Raw genomic sequence first — 18,084 nt, 5'->3', positions numbered from 1 at the left:
AGAAAAGCTGTTATAATCAACTAGGAATTTCTTGTCTAGAAGCATATTGAACACTGGCTGGAAAGACCAAAGATGAGAAAATGAGCTGATACTGGAGCGTGTGGTCCCAGTGGGGGTGAGGCTGCCCTCCACAGGGTGAAAATTGGTTCTCAAGGGGCAAGACTATGGTTGGTAGTCCTCTGGGGCAGGCAGAATAATGCCCCTCTACCCCAGCCCTGGACCCAGCCCATCTAAGAAGTCCATGCCCCAATTCCTGGAAACTGTGACCATGTGATGGTATATGGCAAATGGAAATTCAAGTTGCAGATGGAACTAAGTTTGCTAATGAGCTGATTTCTAAATGGGGAGGTTATTTTGGACTCTCTGAGTGAGCCCCATGTAATCACACAGGTCCCTGAAAGTGGAAGAAGATGAGACAATGAAAGGGAATTACAGATGCATTGTTGGCTTTGAAGGTAGAGAAGGGGGACCCCAGCAAAGGCAGGTGGGTGGCCTCTAAAAGCTGGGAACAGATGTTCCCCTAGATTTCCATAAAAGAATGCGGCCCCACCAGCTTCATCATTTCAACATAGAAAGACAGACTTCTAGTCCTGCAGACTGTATGAGAGCACACTCGTGTGTTTCAGCTGCTAAATGTGTGGTAATTTGTTATTAACCGCAACAGAAAACTAATATACCCTCCCTCCCCCCCCACACACAGGCCATAGTGTACAAACAGACAGATAGTGTACATATGATACCAAAAGCCATTGGTGGGCAATTAGGGGCAAAGGTCTAAATAAGCGCCTTAGAGGAGCAATAATGAAAAAAAGGAAAAAAAAAAAAGAGAGAAACATTCTCTTAGAAGGTCACAAGCAGGAGTTTCTGCTAGCCTTTCATAAAAGGGGACATCATCAATGTTTGGATGAGTAAATTTTTTTTTAAGGGCCATACCCGAGGCATATGGAGGTTCCCAGGCTAGGGGTCGAATCGGAGCTGCAGTGTCCAGCTGCATCACAGCCACAGCAACACCTGATCAGAGCTGCCTCTGCGACCTACACACAGCTCACAGCAACACTGGATCCTTAACCTGGGTCCTCATGGATACTAACCAGATTCATTTCTGCTGAGCCACGATGGGAACTCTTTTTTTTTTGGATGAGTACATTTTATAGCACTAGGATCTGTGCTTTCTTGGGAGAAGGTCAGAAAAGTAGCACAAACTGAGTTATTTCTACATATGAAGAACTCAGAAAACATTCTTCAGGAAAAAGTTGGAGGGAAACCAAATAGCTTATGTGAAATAGAAACCTGAAAAACGCCCACATGGAAGAATGCCCACATGTTCATTTTCGATGGAAGAAAATATCTCAAAGTTTTTATGTCGAAATGTTAATAGCAGTTTCTCTGGGTGGTCTTTCACCTTCTGTTTCGTTGCTCTTTGTTTAAAACTTTCCTTCAAGAACTATATATTATAGGAGGTTTTTATTATATGACATTAGTTGGAACCTAGATGAGGATCAAAATTTCAGAATAAATAGGTTTTTTAATTCAGTGTATGTAAATTAAGTTGCAAGGATATATTGTACAATATAGGGGATATAACCAATAAATGGAGTATAGCCTTTAAAAATTGCAAATCACCTTATCATACACCTGTACCTTATATAATACTGTGTATCAACTAAACTTCATTTTTAAAAAATCCAATTTGAGTCTTTATCTTAAAAAACAGTAAAAGAATTACAAAATAATTGTATTTCTTACATATTGTTATCAAATTTATGTTGCAAATGAAACTATATTGTTAGAACGGTTTCTTAGAGAATATAGATTCTAGAAAGTAAAAGTAGGGCTAGTTTCGGGTTTTTGCTTTATTTCTCAGACAAATTTATGTGATTACTTGGTAAGCTCCTTCACTTCACGTCTGATTTCTGCAGCGTAACTACACAGAAGGTCATGTTTGCAGAAATATTTGAAGGCTTCATCAGTTTTCCCAGGAGTCTTGCCCAATTCTTATATAATCAAATTATTCCCTTTTGAAATAACTATTCCATGGTCATCTTTATGCATTTTTTTCTCTTCCTCAATTTAATTGGTGAATTGTGCCAGCTTCTCATTTCATTGATGTGGCCTGTGGTTGGAAGAGTTCTCGAACCTTCCTTTTCATCAAATTCATAACTCCCATATTTTTCAAGAAGATTTTCGATTTCATTTTGCTTTGAATAATTAGATGTTGGAGAGTTAGTCATGGAGGAAAATTTGAGTGAGTGCTAATTTTACCATTGTTTAAGCTCATTAGTTCATAATATTCTGATGACCTTTGTTTCTCTGCACAACATCAAGTTGGCAAGAATATAAAGAACACTTAGATAATAAGACCACCTTGTATGTGAATAATTTCATAATAATTTCATCTCATACACAGACAGACACACAGACACACATAAAGACTCATATACTCTCTTATCTATATTCTGTACCTTATTTTCAAATATATGAACTCTTGAGAAATCTGCTTCCATACATTTTTTTTTTTGGCCATACCCATGGCATGTGGAAGTTCCTGGGCCCAGGATCAAACCTGTGCCACAGCAGCAACCAGAACTGCTGCAGTGACCATGCCGGATTTTTAACTCACTGCACCACATGGGAACTCCCTGCTGCCCATACTTTTAAGAAAGAACTCAGGTCCATTTTGCCACCACAAAACATGTAGCTCATTGGTTTTTAATGAGAATGTTAGTATATTACGCTATATACTAAAAAAGAGGACAATATGCAGTTTCAGCACAGTGTACAAATGTACATCTTGGTGGATAGGAAAGTGAATGTGTATTGATGGCACCAAAAATCAAAACATTTATCCAACCAGCAGAGTCTTTCGGCCTAGGTTCTAGGGACACATAGAACTTGTAGCCTAGAGGGTTAATGAAACAGCTCGTCCCTATCACTGAAAGGTGTCTCAAAGTTCTTGTTCAGTCCGTTCTCTTTTTTAACACCCTCAGAAAATGACTGTCCTCTCTAAAGAGAGCTTACAGGGCAACAAGCGCCCCTCCCGATATCTTCCCCCCTGCCCCCCACTGGACATGTGTCCCCAGCCATTGACAAGCATTTCGAGGCTGGGTCTTCATTCCTCTCTCCAGCAGTGAGGCTTCACTCAATGTTGACGTTCTCAAGTGCCATGTTTCCAGCCTCTGGGTGCCTTGTCTCAAAGCAAGTTGTTGGATTTGAGAGTCACTTGCTGATCAACCAGCCGTATGTCATCACTTTAGGGATAGAGACACAAAGTGCCTTTGGCATTCCTGGTGGTGCTGTTGACAGCAGACCTCATCAGACATAAATACTCCCACAGAAAATTCCTCGGAGAAAGGCGGCTGTGAAGAGCTGATCGTTCTGAACAATTCTTATCCTATACATGGCAGCGTCCCCCCAGCCAGGTACTCACACCGGTCCAGGAGGCAGAGCTCTGGAGGATGAACTGAAGAAAAAAAATTTCCAGGGCTTCGGAGGACTCCATGTCCACAGAGTCTTCCTCTGTAGGCTCTCTAAGATGTCCTGGAGTGCCCAGGAAGGTAAAATGTTGTTGGCAGGCTAAATGCTGTTGGCTCAAGCAAACTGGAGCAGCATTCCCAGGCTTAGCTCTTGCAGATGGATCAGAGAGGGCCACAGCTTTGGTCAGAACCACGGGTCCCACTGGAGCATGTGCTGCTCTGGGCCTCTTTCTCTCACCTTTGGATATGTGCCCATAAGCCAGGCCTCCCTGATCTGCGGATCCGTTCTGAGTCAAGCTCCACCCCTCCCATCATCACACTTCTCCCATCATACCTCTCACTCCCTCCTGTACCACGGGACTGGGGCATATCCCCTCCCCTCCAAAAAACTCATTCCTCTACGTCTTCTCACATGCACTTTCACGTTCCCTATTTCCCTTAGGACACACATTTCAAGAATCAAATCCCTCCAGAAGCTTCTCTGACATATCCCATGATGCTTACCACATTATTCTGTTCTCCTGGCTTTTGGAGAAAGATTTTAGATGGATATACAGAGAGATGATTGACTGATCGGTAGATAGATAGATGAAAGATAGATGGATAGATGACAGATGATAAAAGACAAATCGAGATAGATAGATATAGTAATACAGAGTTGGTCTCTATTAGATTTTAACCTTCCAAAGCCCAAACAGCACATATTCTTATTTATGTTCTCCTTCTGCAACTTTGTACGCTCTATTTCACCCTCCACCACACACACACACACACACACACACACACACACACACACACAAAACCACACAGGCACAACCACACTCCTGAACCACTGCCCTCAGCTCTGGTCCTGGATAAGCCTCTAGTGTGTTAACAAGCTCCATTTTTGCTGACAGGGTGCTGGGCCTATCATGTATGCTGTGGGTCTGATGCACAGTGAAGCTAAACAAACCAAACGTCAGAGTTTGGAGCAGAGAAAGGTTTATTGCAAGGAGAATGGGCAGCTCATGCCCCCAAGACCCAAACTCCCTGATGGGTTTCAGGGAAGATGTTTTGGATTGTCTGGTAAGGAAGCAACTGGGATTCTCAATCACCAGCTTTCTGGTTTCAACCAGTGTGGGGTCCCTGTGCTGGAGCTCAGCCTGAAGTTACCATCCACCCCCCGGGTGGGGGCCTTATTTCCTGTAGAATTTCCTGTAGAGATAAAGTATTCCATTGTTATGCACACCTCCTGAGGAGGAACCAGGACCAAGCCAAGAGCTGAACTCTTGTTTCTTTCTGCATTCCTGCACTCCCCTAAGTAGCAACTGTTTGAATCTGCCCTTTGGAACTCAGTGAAGGTCTAGGAGGCCAAAAGCCTTTCTCCTACAAATAAGAAATTGGAGACACAGAAAGGCTTTTGTGCCCTGGAGGACCCCAAGGGGTCCTGCTCCGTTTGACTTGAAGCCCGTGCCAAGCTAGATGCCTATCTCATATGACTCAAAATCTCTGCTTAGGGTCAGGAATCCTGGCCCTTTGATCTTGGATCTCCTGACATCCTGATCTTTCCTGGCTGCAGATTCCTGGCTGCATCTCTGAAGTCCGAGCCCATCAGATTAGCTCCCGGTCCACCTGGGCTGGCCCTAGCCTGCCGGCACCCAGAGAGGAAGAGGCTGGCACTTCAGGGCAACTGGTCAGTCTGAGCTCTCCATCCCAGCTGATTGCCACTGGGAAGACCTTTCAGAATGACAACAATCAGAGAGAAATAGAGGCATTTCTCTAACATGAGCTCCCCACTGTTGGCTGACCCTCACCTGGCCTGAGTTTAAGACCATGCTCTGTTTCCAGAGACTGGAAATCATGTTTCTTTATCATTTTTAAGACCTTGAATATCGGTTCTGCTTTCTCTCACAAGGGATCGATTTGGGGTTTATGTTTTCTGGAACCCAAAAGCCCCTATTCCCTAAAGCAAACTAAAGCTAGAGAAATATTCTCTGTCTGTCCTCATAGATCCTTTTAAAACTTGTCTTCTAGCTTTTTATCTGACATCTGTGGCCTACACGCACACACACACATTTTCATCCACTTTCACCAACCAGACCACCATCACTGCCAAACTGTTCCTAAAACCAGAGTCCAGAAACCGCTGCCAGTTCCCAGGAGCCGAGTGAGCAGCTTTCATCCTCTTCTCCTGAATCTGGGGCTCCAGGCACAGGGAGGGAAGAGAGCAGAGAAGTGTGAAGTTTTACCATGTGTTTCAAATTGTCTTGGCCGACTGCCCTGCACGGATTATCTCATGGAGGACACACAGTACTCCGAGAAGGAGGCTTGTCAGGTGCATTTGGTAAAGTAGGATACGAATGCTCAGAGAGCTGGGGTGACTTGCTCCAGGTCACACAGCCAGGGAGACACACATCTAAGCCTCACCTGGATCTGAACCCATGGAGCTGGGCTCAGGGTCGGTTCCCAAAGGAGCAGGACGCCCTCACTCTGTGAGCTCACTGTGCCTCAGAGAATGGCCCCCAGGAGAAAACCCACATTCAAGACACGGCCGTCTTGGACAAAACAGACTTGAGGGGGGTGAACTAAGATGCTTTCCAAGGTAAACACGGGCTTGGCTGTCATTAGGCTGAGTCGTCTTAGAAGGCTCACGTCATGTTCTTCTTTTCACTGGGGTCCTTTGAAGAAGCTCTTTTTTGCTGTGTCCGTGGTGAATCTCATAGAGTCAGTCACTCCCCTGTGGGAAGTTAAGCTGCCGGTGGGGAGGCTGAGTGTGCCACCAATATTTCCAGCCATGACACTAATGAAAAGACTGTCTTGGCTGCCAAGAAGACTAAAACAAATGGCGTGTCTGCCTCCGTCCTGACAGCAAGACTGGGGCAAAGAATCTTCGCCTGCCAGGGAGGCAGAACAGTCCATGGGGTGACTGCCCCCAGCTCTGCAGGCTGGCATGAGGCAGAAGCCCTTCCTCCTATGAAGAGATGCTGGACTGACTGTGAGGCAGAAGCCCTGAGTGTCACTTGACCGACACTCTTGAGGACACTCTTGAGAACGCTGAGGCTTTGGGTAAGTTCCCCTCCCAGAGTTTCTACTCCCTTAGCTGCGAAATAGGAGATCCGGTACCTCCCTCAGGCAAAGGCTTGGCTGATTCAGGCACAAAATATTGATGATTTATTTTTCTTTTCATTCCTGGTCAACACGAGGGGTCTCAATACATTGGCCAAATGAGTCTTATACAAGGTAAAGATACAGAATGCCACCGAATTAGTACAGAATAAGTTTGACCAAGCTTATGTTAGTAAGACTATGAGAAATATGTGTTCCATACACAGAATGTGGGGAGGGTGATGGGACTTTATGCCATAAAATTAAAAATCCACTTACCTTTTGACCTTGCTTTTCCATAATTTTAAGTATGATGTGATGTGATGTGGTGTGTGTGTGTGTGTGTGTGTGTGTGTGTGTGTGTGTGTAGGACGGTATGATCTCAATGTCCAAAAATAGAGGACCAATTTTAAAAATGTACAACATTCAAATAATGGACATCAGATAACTACTTGTAAAAGGATATACTGATATGAAATGTTAGCTGAAAGAAATTAAAAGAAAAAAAGCTGGTGATTCCATGTGCTATGTAACGTCAATTCACTGATTAAAGAGACCCATATGTGCACATATTTATATACATTTTACACACACATACAAATATATATTTGTTTATATACAAAAGATCTGATAGGATGCCCAGTTTGGCCACAATCCTCCCTATGCTGCTGCTGCCCTAGTCTCTATATATTTCAAATGGATTGGAAATACCAGTTAACTTTACGCCTGGCATAAGCTAATAGTAGTCAAATGATGTAGGGATGGAGGGATTCTTGACACAGGAAATAAATGGAAATTCATGTAGTCTATTAAGAAAGTTCCAGTTGCACTTCCAGTTCTTAGAGCTCCCCACTGTTCCGGGTCCCTGGACTAAGTGAATGGACACCAGGCAGCAACAGCTGTAGCCTAAGTTTGCCTAAAGGAAAAACCCATAGACTTAGGAGGCATCTCAAGGAAATATATGAGAGGTGGGAAACACTCAAACCAGTGGGAAAACGGCAGCATTGCTTCTTTCCTTCATTTATCTATTAGGGATACGCTTGGCTTAGACAAAGAAAGGACAAAGTTTATTGGTATTTTTGAACTTCTTATTTGACATCTCAATGGGAAAGAAGAAATATTGTACCTAAATTCTAGAGTTTATTACCCTGCGATTGTTTATGGCTTTTGCTACACCAAATTTCAGCAGTTGAAGTGCATTCAATATATTTCAAAGATGACTTTACTTAGGTGACAGCTTATATAAGTTTTATTCCTGAATCGACCACCCCGATAATGAAAAAAAGCCATTATTTAAAAAGATCTCCTTATTTTGATTACAGTTTTTATGGACTGAACACAAAGGTGGGAGAAACTAGACTAGTTCAGCTGTGAAGGGCTATGGCGCATATACTTTTCTCTTGATTTTGAAAGTGTTTTTGGAATATTTTAGAGGCTGTGCGTGTGTGTATGTGATCTATCACTTCACACCACAGACAACTGGCAAGGCTCTGAAGAACTGGAACCCTCATACATTGCAGGTGGGACTGAAAGCAGTGTAGTCATTTTTGGAAAACAGTTTGGCACTTTCTTAAAATGCTACACAGACTTACCACACGACGCAGCAATTCCACTCCTAGCTGTTTACCCAAGAGAAATGAAAACATATGTCCACATAAAAACTTGTGCATGAATGTTCATAGCAGCATTATTCCTAATAGCCAAAAAGGATAAGAACTAGAAAGGGGGAAGCTACCTAAATTTCCATCAACTGCTAAATGGGTGTCTGTAACATTGTGTCTCTATCTTCACAATGGAATCCTATCCATCAATAACAAGGTCTGAAGCAGTGATACAACGCCACCCAGATGACCCTTGAAACATTATGCTAAGTGAAAGAAATCAGTCACAAAAGAACCCAGGTATATGAAAGGTCCAGAGTAGGTAGGTAACTGTATAGAGGTGGAAAACAGATTGATGGTGTCCTAGGGAGTGAGGCTCAGGGGACGGGGTTCAAATGGGGAGTAACTGCTAGTTGTACATGGTCTCTTTTTGGGGTGATGAAAATGTCCTAACTCAGACTGTGGTGGTGGTGGCATACATCCATAGGTTTACTAAAAGCCACAAAATCATACACATCACACGAATGACTTTTAGGATATGTAAATAATACCTCAATAAAGCTGTTAAAAATATATGGGATGGTTAGTGTATGCACAGGACACCAGCAAGAGGTCCAGACCATGACCACTGAGGAGGTCTGAACTAGGTCTGTAAGAGTCTCGTGTCTAAACTTTTAGATACAAAATCGTTATTTTAGCAGGATATGAGTATAGAGGGATATATAATTTTTAACTGGAAAACATTTCACTGCTGAGTTTCCTTTGAAATAATTTATGGAGGTGAGAGTGATGCTGGAATGTTCACCTTGAGAGGTTGCTCTTCAGACTCATTTTTCCATCAGAACAAGTCAAGTTGTTTCTTCTTTTTAAAACCACCATAAATAAATGGAAATTTTTGACATACTGTACAAGTTTTTTTTTTTTTCTTTAGAGACTGAAGGAAATGTTTTAGATTTTATCCTTGTGGAATTCACAAACAAACAAGAAACATAACAAGAAAAACCTGTTCAGTCTTAGTCACTCTTTTTAACTTTCTCTGGAAGTCCACTAAGATATACCGACTCTGATTTTCTTTTCATCTACCGAAAGGCAGTGGTCCTCCTTAGCGAGGAGAAGGCTTGCAAAGCCAAAAGGACTGAGTGAAGAAGCTCAAGGTCATCTCACTAGGGCATGAAATGCTCAGAAGGTGCCCACTTGCCAGTATTAAGAAGACAAAAGTCAATGGAGCGAAACAGAATACATCTGAGCACTCAACTTTTATCTGCATTGACCCCTTTCCTAAGAGTTCTGTTAGTGAATGATGAGAGAACACCAGAATGCGGGCGGCGGAGGGAGAGGAAGGTTGAACCTTAGTTTTAATCACTGTGATGGCAGAGATAGTGCTTTAAAAACCTTCACATCAGACTAACCATTTCACATCCAAAAGAGCATCAATTATCAATCCGATCACCAATTTCAATGTGCAAAGTACTCTTGGGCATTGGGGACTTTCTCATGTTTTTAAGAGTTTTATGGACGTACAATTTATATATCATAGAATTCATCCATTTTAAGTATACCCTTCAAAGATTTTTGGTAAATTTAAAGAGTTTTGCAACCATCACCAGAATTTTCGCTATTGGGAACATAGTTAGAATCTGAAAAGCAGAGAGAAATTTTAGAAAGGAATTAATAGAGGGTGAAATGACCTGTTAAGAGTAAGGTATAATGTGTTTAAGAACTCTTTAATTTTTTTTCTTTTTACGGCCGCACATGCAACATATGGAATTTTCTGGGCTAGGGGTTGAATTGGAGCTGGAGCTGAAGCCTATGCCACAGCCACAGCAACGCCAGATCCTTAACCCACTGAGCAAGGCCAGAGATCAAACCCCACATCCTCATGGAGACTATGTTGGATCCTTAACCCACTGAGCCACAATGGGAACTCCTAAGAACATCTTAATGAAAAAAAATGAAAGAAAAAAGTTATCTATGTTAAACATGTTATACCTTTAACTTTTCAAAAATTGGATTGAAATAGATTTGATTTACAATGTTGTAAAAATGTTATACCTTTTACATATATGTTCCTTCTTATTTTAAAATCGAGGCATACTATTATTGCTATTTCAGGATTATAACCAGAAATAATGGTAAGCTATTTCGGTGCCATTTATGTTTGCTTCTAAAAATAAAAATCTTTGATGCATGAATTCTTGAAGCATTTTTTTAATTGAAGTATTTGAATTCTGCTTTAAAAATAATTGAAAAAAGAATAAACTCCTGACGGGTATTGAGGGATTTGACTGCTTCCAATAATAATGTCTTCCTTCAGGAAAATGGAAAACAGATTCATAGAAGTAATCAAGCCACACTGTCAGCCAAAATGGTCATTATTCCCATAAAATGATAATAAAGGAGACTGTGATAAAGAAAGAAACAAACAGGTTCTGTTTTTCTTGATCTGTATTGACTGGGTGTGGAATGGAATGTGTGCTTCTCCCAAAGTCCCTGGCTCCCTGCTTCACTAAACAAAAAAGCCTCTTTTTCCACTCCCACCCCAGCTACCCCACCGAGCAAAAATGCATGCACTCCAAACATGGCAACACCAGATCTAGATAATAAATGCTGAAGTCGGCCATAAACATGGTGTCTCCAGCCACAAACCCTGTGTATCATTGACTGTGGCTGGGGGCCACCAAGGCAACCGTCACGATTTCGTCATCTCAAGGTTGCCTATGGTGGCCAAGAAAATTACAGAGTTATGGTAATATTCTTAATACCTTTAGATAACTATTAAAGTAATAAAAGGGAGATTAGCCCTAAATTTTTCTGTACCATATCCAACAATGGTAACATTATCTAGAGAAAAGCACAGAGTTAAACCACATGTGGTGTGAATAGATTCAGCTTTATTCTTTCACTTGTTTACTTGGTCAGTCACCTGACACTAAATTTTTTATGGGCCTCAGAGTTTGCACAGAGTGAATCTTTTTATATGATCCAACACATGAAGGTTACAGAAGGCATTTCTTCTGTACAACTTTACTTTTCACCATAATAGCACACATTTAATAATTGTGGATGTGCCTTTTTTTTTTTTTTTTTGCTTTTTGAGGGCTGCACCCGTGGCATATGGAGGTTCCCAGGTGAGGGGTCTAATTGGAGCTACAGCTGCCGGCCTACACCACAGCCACAGCAACGCAAGTTCTGAGCTGTGTCTGTGACCTACACCACAGTTCATGGCAACACTGGATCCTTCACCCACTGAGCGAAGCCAGGGATCAACCCAAAACTTCATGGTTCCTAGTCAGATTCATTTTCGCTGCACCTCAATGGGAATTCCTACTATTATTTTTAGGTAAGGGAAATCCAGGGTTATGGAGCAGTTCATAGTCAAATGACTCTATTGATCAGTGTGAATCCAAATCAGACACCTTTTCTCCACCATCATTTTTCCCCAAAAAACATACAATTATTTCAATAAATTTCAAGCAGCCCTAACTTTTAGTGTAGCTTTTTGTTTTTTGTTTCCCAGATGTTCACAAAATTTATAGCCAGAGCTTGGGAAAAAAGAACTTTTGGTTCCCATCTAGCTTTTCTAGACTTGGTAAGTGAAATGAAAAAAGGTGGTAACTGGAGTTCCTGACGTGGCTCAGCGGAAACAAATCTGACTAGCATCCATGAGGACACAGGTTTGATTCCTGGCCTTGCTCAGTGGGTTAAGGCTCCAGTGTTGCTTTGAGCTGTTGTGTAGCCCAGCAGCGCCAGCTCGGATTCGACCCCTAGCCTGGGAACCTCCATATGGGGTGGGTGTGACCCCAAAAAGACAAAAAAAAAAAAAAAAAAAAAAAAAAAAAGCGCTATCTCCTTATAGGTCCTAGGAAGGCAAACTGGAAATAAGGCGATGCAAGGTGTGAGAAAGAACCTCTCGCTCAATTCCTGGACCTCTGGAGCCGAGTTCCTCTCCCTCTGCTTCAGAGGCCCTGGGCCATTCGCCCACGGGCACAGTGACGGCTATGAGGCCAATGCATAAAACTCACGTGACACAGAAGTATAAGATACACGTCTCCAGGAGACGGATGGGAGCCAGAAGCTCGCACATAAGCCTTCGTGAAACAGGAAGAGGAACACCCTGTACTAGAACTGACCCTCGGTCAGAGGAAGAAAGCCACGTGTGCGCTCATGCCCTATCAAAAGCTGCAGCGCGAGCCAGGGCACAGACCAAGTCAATCCGTCTCTGACTACCTGTTTCAGCTACTCAGTTCCACTGCATGAAAAGCCTCATTCTGATTTTCTTGGGAAACGTCATCTTTTCCAGATGGTGCTCTTTGTCATTTTTCAGAGACTTAGAAATCATGTTACAGTATTTTTAATTAGGCTTTACGGTATTTTTAGAAATCCATCATTTTTCTATTCAAAGTTGCATGGAAATAGAAAAAAATGGAGTTCCCAATTAAACAAGCCTTATTAACGATGGCAACATACTAACACTGAAGTCCAATCTTTCCTACTCAGGACTCACCGAACTGCTAAAACTGGCCCCAAATCAGAAAAGACGTTTAATAAATAAGCCCCTACAGCCCGCACTCTTTCCTAGGACCATATGCTCCACATGGAAACCATCAGGCTTATCATCGCATGTGGGCATTATCTGGTGCCATGTGTTCTATTTGTATGTCACTTCTGGGTTGGGACCAAAAGATCAGGTGGGAAGCACCTTTCCTGTTTCTTATCCACCCTTCCATCCTCCCACCTGCTCATCCCAATGCTCACTCAATCCTGAGGGGGGAAAAAAAAAAAAACTTTCAAAGCAAATATGCATTTTTTAGAAGCCACTCTAAATGGCAAGAATTCTGGGTTGAAATTTCCCACGTATTATATACATCCTGTCCTCTTCCTCCTCCCTTCAATTATGTGCTTCCAAGTTGCCTGGTGTGAAATCCGCAAGACCAAATATTAGAGGTCATACAGCTCTCATTGTAACCCATCAATGAGAAACAAGCTGCCACATCTCTTTCTGCATTCCTGCAATTTCACTAAATAATAGAAAAAGAAGCCCAGTACTCAAAATGACCAAAATGCCATTGGGACCTTACTGTCAGGCTACTGTCTGGAGCATTCAAGTTGCCGTTGCTAACTAAGGTCACGTTAGTGAGACTAAGACTCACAGGGGAAAGAATTCTGAAAATATTAGAGACATTTTGTTCAAAATGTACTGCCCTCACACAGACAAGCTTTCTTCTATCTTTTCTTCTTTGTTGCAAAGATGCAGCCATATTTATTGGGTACGATCAATTCCTCTGAAAGCTTCTTGAATTAAAGTGCAATAACAGAAGGCACCAAATATATTCTTTCCAGCAGTGGACTACTGTGGTTGCACAAAATAACTCAGGTCGGACTTCAAATGAAACTCCTCTGAGCTTCAGAAAGCAGAAGCTCCAAGTTCCTTGAATAGCAACCGCTGTTAATTGTAGCTTAATAATTAAGGATGGGAAGTTTAAAAAAAAATAGACCTTCATCCAAGATTTATGTGCTCTTGACACTGGTTTACAAATCCTCGCAGCACCTTCATTTTGCAACTTGTAGCCTTTAAAACTTTTTTCCCCTGGAGAGGAAAATGGAGTTATTCGGCAATGCCAAGGGTATGTGATGATAAACTGCTAAGACATTTATATCCTTATTCAGTTTCCTCCACTTGAGTGAGATGCAGAGTCATCTCAGTGGGGGAAGTCATTATGCAAAGCTGAGAGGGAATTAAAAATATCTAGGAATTTCAAAATACAATGCAGACCAGTAAAAGAAGGTCCATAAATTATGACCACTGTCAGGTCACAACTGCTCACAGCCAATGCCAAGTATTAAATATGACTTGGCATAGATTTTATGACAAGATCCCACAGAGGGGAATTATTGTCATTCTGCTCATATTTTCCAGGTGAGTTTATTTCAATACTTCAAAATAGAAAATTATTACTAGCTTAAAGATATGAGGTCAAAGGGGAAAAGGAATAGGTTGGAATTAGTGGAGGTCACCAATGGTAAGATGGTAGAAATGGGCTTCATTAATAGTCTTCATGCACCAAGACCCAGCGAGAGAAGAACAGACATAAAGTGGTACCATTTCGAGAGACTCCAGATGGGAGTGGGGCAACGAGCACTGTAACGTAACTGTCCAAGGCTGATTGGTTACCTTGATGCAGCGATACGCTATAGGAGGTGGTCACGGCGAGGACTGTTTGACATTTTCTTTTAGAAAACTGTATGGCTAACATCCACCATAAGCCAATACAAGCTTTCTACTCAACTCCATGTTATGATGGGTATTTTGTAATCTACTCTCAGTAATTATGATCCCAGTGCCTTTATAGCTTCACACTTCTTGTGCCATGAATACCTCTATTACTTGGATCAGAAGGTATATTGTTCAGGTTTATGCATTAAATACTCTACCTTAAAAATAATAACTAGGACATTCCACTGTGGTTCAGCGGTAACAAGCCTGACTAGTATCCATGAGGACACAGGTTTGACCCCTGGCCTCACTCAGTGGGTTGAGGAGCCAGCATTGCCATGAGCTGTGGTGTAGGTCAAAGACGCTGCTTGGATCTGGCATTGCTGTGTCTGTTGTGTGGGCCGGCGGTTACAGCTCCGATTCAACCCCTAGGCTGGGAATTCCAAATGCCGCAGGTGTGGCCTGGAAAAAAAAAAAAAAAGGGGCAATAATAATAATAATAATTAGACGGAGTTTCCTGGTGGCCTGGTTATCAAGGATCTGGCCTTATCACTGCTGTGGTGCAGGTTGGATCCCTGGCTCAGGAATTTTCACATGCCATGGGGGACGGCCAAAAAAAAAAAAAAAAAATTATAATTAGAAAACTCACAGGAAAGGGACAGAATAATAATTACTCTTTTAGCAAAGAGTATTTTAGCATTTCCTTTCCTCTCTTTGAAAAAGAATGGTCCCACAGTCTATAGGAAATCTGAATGAAGCATCCCAGCTCACTTCCAGTTTGATGGGAAGAGGAAACATTTGTAGGATAAGATAACAATTAACATAAAAATCATCCTCTAAGGCAGCTAATTTATTAACAGTCCACAAACATACAAAACTGAAAACAAGAGTAATTCTCGATGTTACTGTTTCAAAAAGGAGCACGGTGATGCAAGTTTATGGAGATTTCTTTCTGGAAATACCGCTTCAGCAAAAATCTTATATATAAACATTAGGTGATTGAATACATTATTTGAACATTTTAGTCCAATGACATCTTATTGATTGCACTGGACAGTAAATAAATATTAAAGGCAAAATTACTACAGAAATATCATGAACTTCCTATACTTCACTGAACACCACCACATCAATATTACACCACAGGAAGAAAATGATAATTGAATGTGGCCAATCTCCCATGATTAGGCATCTGAAGTTTCATGATGATATTTACTATAATTTTTTCTTATTCTGACAAATACAGTTTTTGAAGTCTTGGAATGGCCTCTGGAGCCTGAATGTCCAAAGTTTTTTATTTGTTTTGTTTCACTTTGTTTTTTACATTCTAGCGCAACAGGACTAGCATGTTACTGTGATTCTGTGACTCCCTGAAATTTTTCCTCCTGTCATGCTGTGTGGTGCAGCAGCCAGAGCAAAGACACATCACTGAGCTTTCCACAAAGACCAGCAGGAAAAGAGCCCCAAACAATGCTGCAGGGACTGAGGTGAGAAATGTCTCATGCATGCGAGATTTCCCAAATGACAAAGAATTCCACTGGACTGTCTGAACTAGGAAATGGTTCTGCAGGATCCAACTGCCTGGGTACAAACACGAGGTCTCAAGAAAATAGGTTCCTTCATGTTAGGAGAGAAATAATCCTTTTGCTTGACTCCAAATGTGATAATATTTCTCAGAGTGATTAAGTTCTCATCATGATGCTAACACAAAATGCACCCCGATGTGTAGAATTCCACTGCTTTAGAAAAGAAGAGAGAATTCAAGAACATCTCGGATTTCCTACCTGTTATTTCCCTTTAACTCATGACACGCTTCTCTTCTTGCATCAAGAGCTTAAAAACTTTCTTATCCTGTGCCTTCTGAGTAATCCATATTACTTTTCGTGCATCTTTTCTTTTTAGTCATGGTGGCTTGCTGCATCATTGGACTTAAACCCATTCGCATAGTTTCATGAAAAGGGAATGATCCAGCCCATCAATTTAGAACTCCAACATCCCAGATATACGAATGTGAAAGCATCAACAGAACACACAGAGTTAACTGGTTTCATAAATTTGAAAACTGTCCCTCCAACCTTCTCCTTAGAGTTAGGTGACAGAAACTGAGGTCTCTTTCAGAAGTCATAGCCCACAGTACCTCATTTCTGTATGATTCCAGGTCATTCTTCTTTTTTATCCTTCAACATGCTAACATGAAGCCTCCAAGACATTTATTAGATATTGTTAATTTAGTTGTTAACTATATAAATCCTCCGAGTTCCTACTGGGGTAAAAATGTATGTTTTAAAAAGACAGAGTTTTCTTTTTTCTCCTTGTAAATCTATTCTTTTTTTTTTTCCCACTGTACAGCAATGGGATCCAGTTATCCTTACATGTATACATTACAATTACAGTTTTTCCCCCACCCTTTCTTCTGTTGCAACATGAGTATCTAGACAAAGTTCTCAATGCTACTCAGCAGGATCTCCTTGTAAATCTATTCTAAGTTGTGTCTGATAAACCCAAGCTCCCGATCCCTCCCACTCCCTCCCCCTCCCATCAGGCAGCCACAAGTCTCTTCTCCAAGTCCATGATTTTCTTTTCTGAGGAGATGTTCATTTGTGCTGGATATTAGATTCCAGTTATTAAGTGATATCCTATGGTATTTGTCTTTGTAAAAAGACAGAGTTTTCAAATCGTACTATTTTGTATAAAAACAGCATCTACCGTTTATGTAGCAAACATCCATCTATGTATTTCATTTAGTTTTCACAGGATTGCTATGAAATAGGTATTCTGATAATCACCATTTTACAGAAAAGTATAGTGACGTTTAGAAATGGTAAAGACTTGGCCTGGAACAAAGAACCAGCATATAACAAAACTGCGATTTGAAACTAGATCTAGGCGTTCCCGTTGTGGCTCCCGTTATGAACCAAACTAGTAGTATCCATAAGGATGCAGCCCCGCTCAGGGGGTTAAGGATCCCAAATTGCCAGGAGCTGTAGTGTAGGCTGCAGGTGCGACTCAGATTCCTCGTTGCTATGGCTGGGGCATAGGCTGGCAGCTGCAGCTCTAATTCATCTCCTAGCCTGGGAACTTCCATATGCCACAGGTGCAGCCCTAAAAAGAACGAGAGAAAGCTGCATCCAAGTTTCTCACAGGTAAGATTCACCAACTACAGCCGGCTGGTCACATATCCAAGACATGCTCCAATTATGGATGGTTGCATGGTCATTCGGTAGAAAAACTGGATCCAAATTTGTTAAGACAGCCCAGAAGTCCCTTCACAGAAACAAAACCCTTGAGAATCCAATCTGGGTTATGCCCATTCCTCTGGTTAAGGAAACACCAGAGGTACCAAGTGAAGGAGGAAAAATCATCCCAGCTTTGAGCCTCCCCACCTGCCAAAGGAGGGATCTTGGTGATACTGAGACACAATTCATTGTATCCTTTTGCCAATGAAAGTCTAATTACAAATAGTATTTCTTCAAAGGAAGGAAGCCTGTGGTGCATGGCAGGGTCCCTTTGCCTTTGGTTTACTTCGTGCTCTTAAAATGCTTATACTGTCTGGTACATAAAATAAGAGGGGGTGAGTTAGGGGTGTGTCAGGCGTAAGAAACGTCCATGTCACCACCATGTCACTGGCATCTGCTCACCGATGTTACAAACACCACAGTTCCGCCTGGAGGTCCAGCCTCACTGTTACCCGTGGTGATAACTGACAATAAAC

This window comes from Sus scrofa, chromosome 10 (assembly GCF_000003025.6).
Source record: "Sus scrofa isolate TJ Tabasco breed Duroc chromosome 10, Sscrofa11.1, whole genome shotgun sequence".
NCBI lineage: Eukaryota > Metazoa > Chordata > Mammalia > Artiodactyla > Suidae > Sus > Sus scrofa.
Note: the sequence above shows the minus strand (reverse complement) of the source record.